Below are 9,441 nucleotides of genomic sequence, written 5' to 3' on the forward strand. Positions count from 1 at the left end.
CAACATCTGCCTCTCTCGGGCTGCTGGCTCCCTTCCCCCATGCACTCAAGGGAAAATATTTAATGAACAGCTTCCTACAAAGCTCACTGAAGGCAGGACTCGGCTGCGTGCAAGTTCTGCTGGCGGTTATCTCAGAAACAGCCCTGAACGGCGTAGGCTGGGCTTGGATTTACGCTTTCCCAGGGCTGTAGTGCGGCTGGGGTTCTGGGTGGTGCATCTCGGTTCCTCCGACAGTGATAATGCTTATCTGGCATCTCATCTCAGAGCAGCTTAGATAACTTGGCAGCCCTGTACCGAAACTTGCCAGTGTTGTCATTTCACGTGCTGCTGGTGTGCTAGTATCTCTGGTAGTGTGCCAGCCACTAGCGAGAGAGAGTACCACCTTAGGGAACAAGCTAGGGAGGAGAGAGCAAGGCTACCAGGGAGGCAGGCTGGAGTTAACGCAGAATGCTAGGACGAATAACCTCCAGAACGTCGAGGGATCTGCAATTCGTACTTCTTTTTAAGGTCAGACAGGACCCTTATGAGAGTCCATTTTCACTTTCTATGTAACACAGTCAGAAGACAATTTCACTCAGCCAGACCTGTAACAGTGTCCAGGACCTCAGTTTAAATGACTTCTTAGAAAGACAAAGATAGAGATTCTCTCCTCATCCCTCTTTTCTGCCTCCACTTTTGCTGCGATAGGCACAACCAAATTAGACGGATGAAATTTGCTGCCCGTCTTTCTTGCATTGCTCCTGGAAGCCTCACAGACACACTAGTGTCTGTAGGATTCACAGAACGACAGCAGCCAGAGCAGCAGCTTTGGGCGTATATGCGTGGTTTGCTAGGAGCCTGGTTCCATGGTTTAGTTCTGTGTAATTATGACTAATTTCAAACCTTGTGTAGCAGGCGGTGCGGTCAAATTCGAGTCGCTGCTTCCCTGAGGAGCTCCTTCCTGACACACTCTCTCTTGGATCACTAGTTGAGGCTATGAAGAGAAACACCAGAAACAACCCCCCCCCCCCCGCCCCACACACATACAATCAGGTGACGGGAGACATAATTGCAAATAAACAAATCAGATCTAAAGCAAAAAAACCTTTGATCAATGTTATTTCAATGAGCCTGTGCAACTTGGAGAACATACCCACTTACCACTACTTCCTATATCCAACTGTGTGCAAGAGCGTGTGCGAGTGTGTGTAGTGTCCGTGTGCATTCACAAAGTGTCTCTGAATGATTGACAAAATCCATAATAAGCTACTTATTACCAGTCTTTTAGAGCCCTGCAGCCCCGCACCTTGAGAAATCTCCCAGTAATGCAGCTGCGAAGAATTGTATTTTCATTCTTGAGACCATTTTTAATATTTCAAGATACTTTGGTGTTCTGAAAAGCTAAACTCTTAGCAGTCCTTGTCCATTGAAAATCAAAACTAAACGTTCTGTTCTATTTGTTCTGTTTTGGTTTTGCCCCCCAAAGCCCCTTAAGATGTTAAAACAAATGCATTTTGAACTGAAATATCAGAATGTTTCATTAGCCAAAGTCAGAATGAAACATTTTGAAACCTTCAAAAGTAAAACTCAAAGCCAGCCTCTGAAAAGTTTTAGCTTTAATAAATTGACATGTAACAAAGGAAAAAGATTTTCTCGACAAATTCCTATGCAGCTTTTTTTGGATAGTGATAAGCACCCTATCCTGCAGCTCGGGCACACAACTTGACTTGATGGATTTAACCACTAAACCCCTAGCCTAGTCCCAGAATTGCAGCTGCTGCAATCTATACAGAAGTGAATGGCTGTAACAGTCTTTCCTGATCTCATTTCTAGCCTGGTACAGGTGGAAGATGGCTTTACATGATTTCTACCACATTACAGGTATTTTAGACTGGAAAAATCCCTATCACCCGATCTGATTAGACCTGCTTTGAGTAGGCAGTTGGACTAGATGATCTCTGGTGGTCCCTTCCAATCTAAATTATTCTATGGTTCTAAAAAAAATGAAAAGGATCATAGGTACCTATGAAACTGAGGGATACAGGACTTTTCATACCACTATTAGCATATCCTGGGAACTATCAGGATGCTCCCAACTGTAGGCTTGTGTCCTCTGTGTGACATAAAGGTCTCAAGGAAGAATGAAGTGCCAACTGAACTTGAAAGAAGGTGTTTCATTTGGATTATCATAACAGAAAAATAAAATTTTCCATGGAAAAACTGCAATTTTTGGAAATTGCTCTTCTATCAACAAAAAAGAACATGGAACAGGATAAAAACTATTCCAGATAACTTTACTAAAGATATTAGATTTTGACAGCACACATGGATCTTTGTGCTCCACAAGATGATGTTGGATAGCATGTCCTCAACTCCGCCTGGCTGCCCTCCACTGCCTTTTCCACTGCAGGGACCTGTCCCCAGGGAGGTCTTGGTCTCCAGCCATGTCAGGCACGCTGAACAGCTACAAACCAGGGCTGAAGCCATCTCGTCTGTAAAGTATTACTGTCAGTTTAACCGCAAGGCAGCCCTACCAGCAGGTGTTTTATAAACTGTCCCCTGCTCTGACATGCTCTCTTGGACTTGTTCCACATAAGATCCTCCGCTTTATATAGCATGTACTTCACTTTTTCAGCTTTCCGGAACAATAAACTTTCCTGAACCCTGCAATAACAAGGTTCTTAGCCCCTTATAAACTCCCTGTTCAGGTGGCATCACGGCAACAGCAGAAGCTGTGACTGCATTTATTCCTCCCACAGGCAATTTCTTTGCCCATTCTTTCCCTGACCAGGCTGGGATGAGAAAGGCATTGTAGCACTCCTGAAGGTTGAACTTGCCTGTTTCAGATTACATGAAAAATGCGCAAACTAATGCCAGAAAATCCCTGCCAGACGTCCTGGAGTCCTTTGGCCTCTGCATTTTTTTTTAACCTGCTGTAGTTTACAGCTACACATACAGGACATGTCAGTTTGTACCCTGGGCCAAGATGAGGTGATGGCTGTCAGCTCTATCAGTTTACAGAAGAAATGCTGTCAGTGAAACTGGGTGACTCAGCAGTGGAACAGGTTGCCCAGAGAGGTTGTGGAGTCTCTATCCTTGGAGATACTCAGAAGTCATCTGGACAGGGTCCTGGGCAATGTGCTCTATAGAGGGCTCTTCCAACCTCAACCCTTTTGTAATTCTTTGATTCTGTGAAATTTTCTCCAGCATCCTTTTTGACATTCAGATCCCTGTGGGGTCCCATACGTCCTGTCACTCTGCCTTCTCCTGGAGGCCAGGCACTTTCCCTTGGGGCTCAGGCCCATATAAGCGGAGGTCTCCTTCCCCTTCTCAGTCCCTCTGCATCTCCTTAAGCACATGGCCAGGTCAAATTGCACCTGCAGATGAATATCCCTCTTACTCAGTCTCAAGCTCAGGAATATCCAGACAGTCTCCAAGCTGCTTGCAAAGCCCTATCACTCATCAGATTTCCTGCTAGCCCTTATGCAGCTACCTACCCCAACCCTGCTTTTGCCTGCTGAGAGTATGCTGTGTGATGCTGTGTTCTCATTAGCTCAGTGCTTCGTTTTAGCACAGATACTCCACTCCTAGCTGCTTTATTTTGGCCAGGTTGCAACTTCAGAGTAACTCCTAACAGTCAGCTTCTGAGCTCCCTGAAATTTTCATCTGTTTACCTCAGGGATCTGTTTAAAATTCTGTTGTAAAGCAGTTGGTCACTTATCAGAGTTCAAACAGGCTCGATCGCATCTGGAGGGTGCACTGCCAGCACCCAGCCCTTCCATGAAAGGGCGAGAAACCCTCTTATCCGAGACAAGTACTCAGAGCAGGGAGCACCCTGCGATCACAAGTCTTCAGGGAACACCTTTGCTATCTCTCACTTTATTTTTTAAGAAAGTGGTCTTCAAGCCAGGCTGTCTGCGGAGTCAGAGGCACTGCTTCTGCCTCTATGCATCCTGCCACATGGCTTCTGGCTCTCCAGCTCCCTCCCTGTCCTCAGCCATGGTTCATGCTGATGCTGCGTCTCAAGATCAGCCTTATTGCCCTGCCATTTTCAGTCCAGCTAGCAACTTTCAGCTCTGTTCTCTACCTGCAAATAACGATGCTTCCCTTCCCTCAGTCCCATTTGTCTGGGATACTCTGCTTGAACAGGACTCTGCTCCTCAGCCAGTCTGAGGCACTCTGCATATCTCTGTTGAGAGCCTCAGGGCAAGAAAACAACATCCTCCCCACAGAATCAGAGCTCCTTCTGACCCATGTGCTCCTTGAAAAGGAATTGAGTCCTAGGACTGGCGGTGCCTCCTTATCGCTTTCTGATGTCTCTTCATTTTCCATGGTTCTACTGTTTCGCTAAGCTCAAGTCATTTTTCTTTCTTGTTTGCATCTAGCCATTTCATAGAAGAGCATCTTCTCTCCTAATTTCATTCTTTTTTCTCATTTTTTCCTCATCTTGTTTCTCCCTCTCCCCAAAAGAGAATGACAACCTCCAAAAAATTAATGTCTCCCCCCCTCCCCCACAGCCTCAGGTCTTTTTCCCCTTCCCCCAAAGGTACTTACATAGGGCTTTTCACAACAACTTGCCCATGGCACCCTACCACTACTGAAAGGGAAAACACTGTCCCCAGTTCATGTCCTCCCAAATCCTCCTGCCTGTCTTAGAGATTTGTCAGCCCTTTCTGCCTCCAGTGCAGAGCGAAGCTGGAGGACTGCGCTTCACAGGAGCTAGTTGCATTAAACACTGGTAACGTATGCAACAGATTTTTCTTACACAGTGTATTAAAATAATATAGTATAAATGGGCCTAGAAAAAGCAATGGGTTTTTAGAAAAAGCTGTGGCCTGAACTAGACTTGGACCTCATCTGTATTTCAGAGAGGAAATGGCAAGCTGACAGGTTTGTGGAGCAGATCCCTTGTCTGGGAGTCCTACACTGGGTTCAGAGAAAGTTTCCCTCTATCACTTCCTAAGAAATACATGTATCACTGTCATGTGAGAAAAGTCTCCTTCTGACCTCTCCCACATCCTGGCATTTCCTCCCTAGTGCAGATTTCCTTCCAAGCCTCCTGCGTAGCCCTGCGTGGATTGCTCTATCCCTCTGTTTCTGCTGAATGAGCCACTGTGTCTTTCCATCCTGAGCCCGCCTGCAGCGCTGAAGCTGTAGAGCCAAACCCATGGATTTTTCCTGCAGCGAGCAGCTTGGGTTTGGTCTAGGACTTTTCTGGGTAACCGATATATATTTTTTTAAATCACTCCTAATGTTAGAGGCCATGCCATTAATTGTTTCCAGCACTGAATATCCTTATTGATTGAAAATTCACATCTTGTTTTTCAAGCCTGGAGTGATCTAACTTCATCTTTGAACAACTGATTCTCACTAATCCTTTGCTGCATGAAAGAGCCTCCTGCTGGCAGAATTCTAAGTTTCGCCACTCACTACATTTCTCTTTTTGCTTAATTCGAAGTTTCCTCTTTTGAGACAAACTCACATGCTGAGCAATCCCTCTAGTCCTTCAGGACTCCTGGAAAGGGAATCCCTCTGCCTGAGGAAGGATGGAATCTCTGGTCTGACTTTCTAGCCTGGGAATGTACTATGGAAAACTAGTATGTTTTGAATTAAGTACAGCAGTTCTCCTGCCCTGCCAGAATGCCGCACGAACTTGATCTCGGTGGTGAGGTATTGCAAAGAAAGTCAGAGATTCCCTCACTTGTTAGATTTCCAGGCCAGCTGGACTGAAAGAATGTCATTGCAGACAGAGAACTTGAGAAGAGCAAAAGCAACTGAAAATCCCCCGGGCTCTGGGACTGGAGAAGGGAAGAACTGAATATCATACTTACCCACTTGCGGGGCCTCCCTCTTGGCCTTTTCTCAGCAGAAGGTTCTAACTTTATTGAAAAAAACAAAGAAACAAACAGAAAAAAGTGTTTTCATCTCTCATAAATGCTGTGATGAGTGCAAAGAACCTGATCAAGGTGACCTCTGCATAAAGTTCTCTTGTGAGACAAGTAGCAGAGGAAGCCTGAGGCTGGGGGTAGAAGCCGGTTCAAGAGGAGCTGCCTGCCAGACAACGCTGGTTGTGACTATGTGATAATGGTGGAAGAGAAACTCTAGGAGGAAGCTGCTGAACGGGCAGCAGCAGCATAGAAAGGTCAGGAGGTGAGTTGGGACTAAGACCACAACAACTGGTTTGTCCAACAGAGGCAATTAAAGCTGAACTGAAATAGGGGCAACATTTACTGCCTGCTGTTACGTTAAGAGAAACCTCCCTGTTTGTCTGTCTGTTAAAGCCTGGAGGAGAAGGGACAGTCAGCTTAGTTCTCTCCCATAAGATGGTATATAAGCCATTTACTCTCACCATTTGAGATACAGCATTCGCTTTCTTGCTTCCTTTCGGCCTTCCTCGTGGTTTCTTCACTGGCAGTGGCCCCACAGCCTCCTGCTGGGAAAAAAGGAGAAAATCATTTTAGCAGGTTTATCCCTAAAACGGCTTACAGCTTTTCAGCCTAATATGGCTTAGACTGTCTTGGACAAATGATAGCAGCCACACCACTATATTTTTAGTTCTCTCTGCTTTTCCAGTTGCTGAAGTACATTAGAAGGTGGCCAGCAATACCATTACTCCCTTTACCTGTTGGGCTGGGGAACTGAATGAGTTCCCAAGGCTCTGACCATAGCGCCTGGAAAGGGGAGGGAGAAGGCCTCAGCTTCTTTCCTCTATCCAATGATGGGCGCAGAAGCAGAGGGTGGTGATGCCGACAGCCTCCAAACTGTAAGAGAGATCTGGCTAGGCCATCTCATGCTGTTTTCTGGCCTGAACAGGCATGGCCTGCCACATCAGAGGCACCTCTGAAGCCAGTGAGCTATGCCAGGGTGTGCATGCTGCTGCTTTTCTGAATAGCAGTACTATTTATCACAGAGAGCCTCAACCCCCCCTTGCTCTTTGTCAGCAAGCCACTTCCCAGGACTGCCTGCAAATCCTATCAGGTTAGTGCCACAGCATCCTCAAATAGCCTCTTAAGATGATGTGCACTCACCTGTGGCTGCTTCTTTGGTCTTCCCCTCTTTCTCTTCAGGCACTCAGTCAGCGGAGGTGAGGCAGGGTTCACTGGCCTCTCATCGTTGCTCATGTTGGTACTTCCCAGTTTCCAGATGATAATCCAGAAAGTTATTTTTCCATGGGCTGGAAAAGAAAACTTGTCTCCTCTTTCTTTCCCAATTCTATTACGGATCCTCTTCTACCTGTAAGGCTTGAAATGATGAGAGAGAATCAGGTGTGACAGCTTGCCTGTTTTTATCAGCTGAGAGAGTCTGGCACACAGCAGACATTTCGAAGCATAACAGTACTTTATAAAGATTATTGGACCATTGTCTTACATGGCCCATTCCTCAGCTTTCTGAGGTTTTCGGCCTAAGGAACAAGGCATGTGCAGATTGCTCCAGGTGCATGTGTTTGTGTTAGAGTATTTCTGGCTTGCCTCCTCCTTGACCAGTTTTGTCCCAGCTGACAAAGAGGAAGAGCTCTTCAACTCTCTCTTTACAGGCACCCTCTGCCTGCAGGGGAAGAAGGTTGAAGGTGATATTGGTGAGTTATGAGTTCCCTCAGTCATGGGTAAAGCTTTAGTTGGAGCTCCTATATCATCAGATACTAAAGAGTCCAACCCTAAGACCAAATCTACAGCAGAGGGAGCTTTGTGAGTTCCAAGTGTCAAGGTGCAAATTCTCTAAGAGGTGAATTTGGCTCTGGAGCTGCCTCTCCAGAGTTTGTTTCTAATCATTGATTGAATAGGTGCTGTCTGGACAGCAGGAGAGATGACTTGACCCCATTTTAGCATGCTCAGCCTCCAGTCCTGTGTGAGCCTCACTATTTCCTACAGTATGAGAGAAGTGACCCAGAGCTCTGAAGGGCTTTGCTTGGATCCTGAGCACTGGTTTATCTAATGCAAAAGTTTTGCATTAGCAGGGTTTCCAGTCAGCCTCTTCTCTGTCCCCAAGCTCCACTTTAGTGCCTGCTGTGGCTGGAATAAGCCCTGACCTGATTTGTTTGCTCAGAGGAATAACTGAGATTTTGAGCTGTTGAGGGTACATGGGAAACCAAAGACTTTCCTTGCTTCTGCTTGAGGTTTCTCCTCTGGCTCTGCTGCCAGAGAGGATGGCAGTCTGACTGTGAGGCTTCACACCCTCTGATCCCAGAGCAGGAAGAGCGGGCAGGAGACCTTGACCAGAAGCTCTGTTATCACTTGAGTGCCAGGCATGTTATGGGAGGTGAGCTCCCTTGTCTTGCTTGCATATGAAGGAAGCCCTAGCCAAGGATTCAGCTGAAGCTCTCAGTTTGCTGTTCTGCTTGGAAAGGGCATGTGCAAGCCCTGCAGGATCTCTGCCTCCTTTTTTTTTGCACTGAGTGAGGGGGGGCTCAGGAAGATGCAAGGGGCACAGGGAAGTGAGCATGGCTGGACATGGGGCGGCAGTGCTGGATGAATCCTGTTTTGTCAGTAAATCTTATCACAGACCAAATAGCTGAGAACAGTGTGGGTGGGAAAGCACCATCATTGTTCGCTCAGCAAAGCATGGGGCTACACATGAACAATTCACTCCTCTTTTGTGCAAAGTACCTGCCCTTTTCCTTCTCCTCTAGAGGCTGCGAGTCTCATCTGCCTTGCCTATAGAAGCTCTTTTACCCCCACCTGAGAACCATTTTTGCTGCTCTTTGCTCTACTGGTTTTGTTTCTCCTTTCTCACTTGTTAAAAGAGAGGTAACGACATGCTTAAATAGCTCTATGATGACGCATGGTGCTTGGAAGTCTTTGTCCCGTTGGCCTTCAGTGCTGCTGGGTCTGTAAGTCACTCTGGCAGGCTCTACCTGAGGTGACAAAGGTGGAAGGCAGCATTGCAAGTAGGACACACCAGCAGCATGCTGAAGAGTGCGACTGTTTTTTTTCAAAATACTGCTGGGAGGGCAGGAGCTAGGTTCAATTCCTCCTAATGCATGAGCAACTCTATCTGCTGAACTCCCTGCATGTCCCTTTGTGCTCACACAGGTGCTGCGGCTGCACACTCGGCTTTTCCGTCAAAGCCTCTGTTCAGAGGGTGATGGAAAGACCTTAGCTCAGTTCTCTGAATTCAGGTTGCATCTGGAGGGCAGACAGTTAGGAAAAAAAATTTCTTTGTACTGGTGAGCCATGCACAGTTACCACCAAGTCCCTGAGAGACAAGGATGAAACACTTTCCCAGTCTCTCAGAGCAGAGCTGTGCTTTCAGAAGCTCTTACTGGATCTTTGTAGGTTGATCAGATGCTCACATTATGAAGATGAGAGGGCCTGAATTGAAGATGACAAGAAATACTCTGTTCTCTGGTTCAGATACTGTTTCCTGCTTTGACAGCATGTAGTGGTCAGAACTGAGCCTAAAATGGCCTCGCACTGGTCCTAGTGTTTGGGGCTGGAGGGAGTGCCCTGATGCTAAAGGAGGGTC

At 46.6% G+C, this 9,441-nt stretch overlaps 1 long non-coding RNA gene across 1 annotated transcript; it reads right to left on the bottom strand.

The window, feature by feature from the left end:
• Nucleotides 1-518: 518 nt before the first annotated feature.
• LOC112993767 (uncharacterized) lies at nucleotides 519-6,406 on the bottom strand. The gene is made up of 3 exons (XR_010391186.1): nucleotides 6,329-6,406; nucleotides 5,811-5,858; nucleotides 519-973 (listed from the first exon to the last, which is right to left on the bottom strand). It is a non-coding gene; the product is annotated as an uncharacterized LOC112993767 (long non-coding RNA).
• Nucleotides 6,407-9,441: the final 3,035 nt, after the last annotated feature.

This window comes from Dromaius novaehollandiae, chromosome 12 (genome assembly GCF_036370855.1).
Source record: "Dromaius novaehollandiae isolate bDroNov1 chromosome 12, bDroNov1.hap1, whole genome shotgun sequence".
Classification (NCBI taxonomy): domain Eukaryota; kingdom Metazoa; phylum Chordata; class Aves; order Casuariiformes; family Dromaiidae; genus Dromaius; species Dromaius novaehollandiae.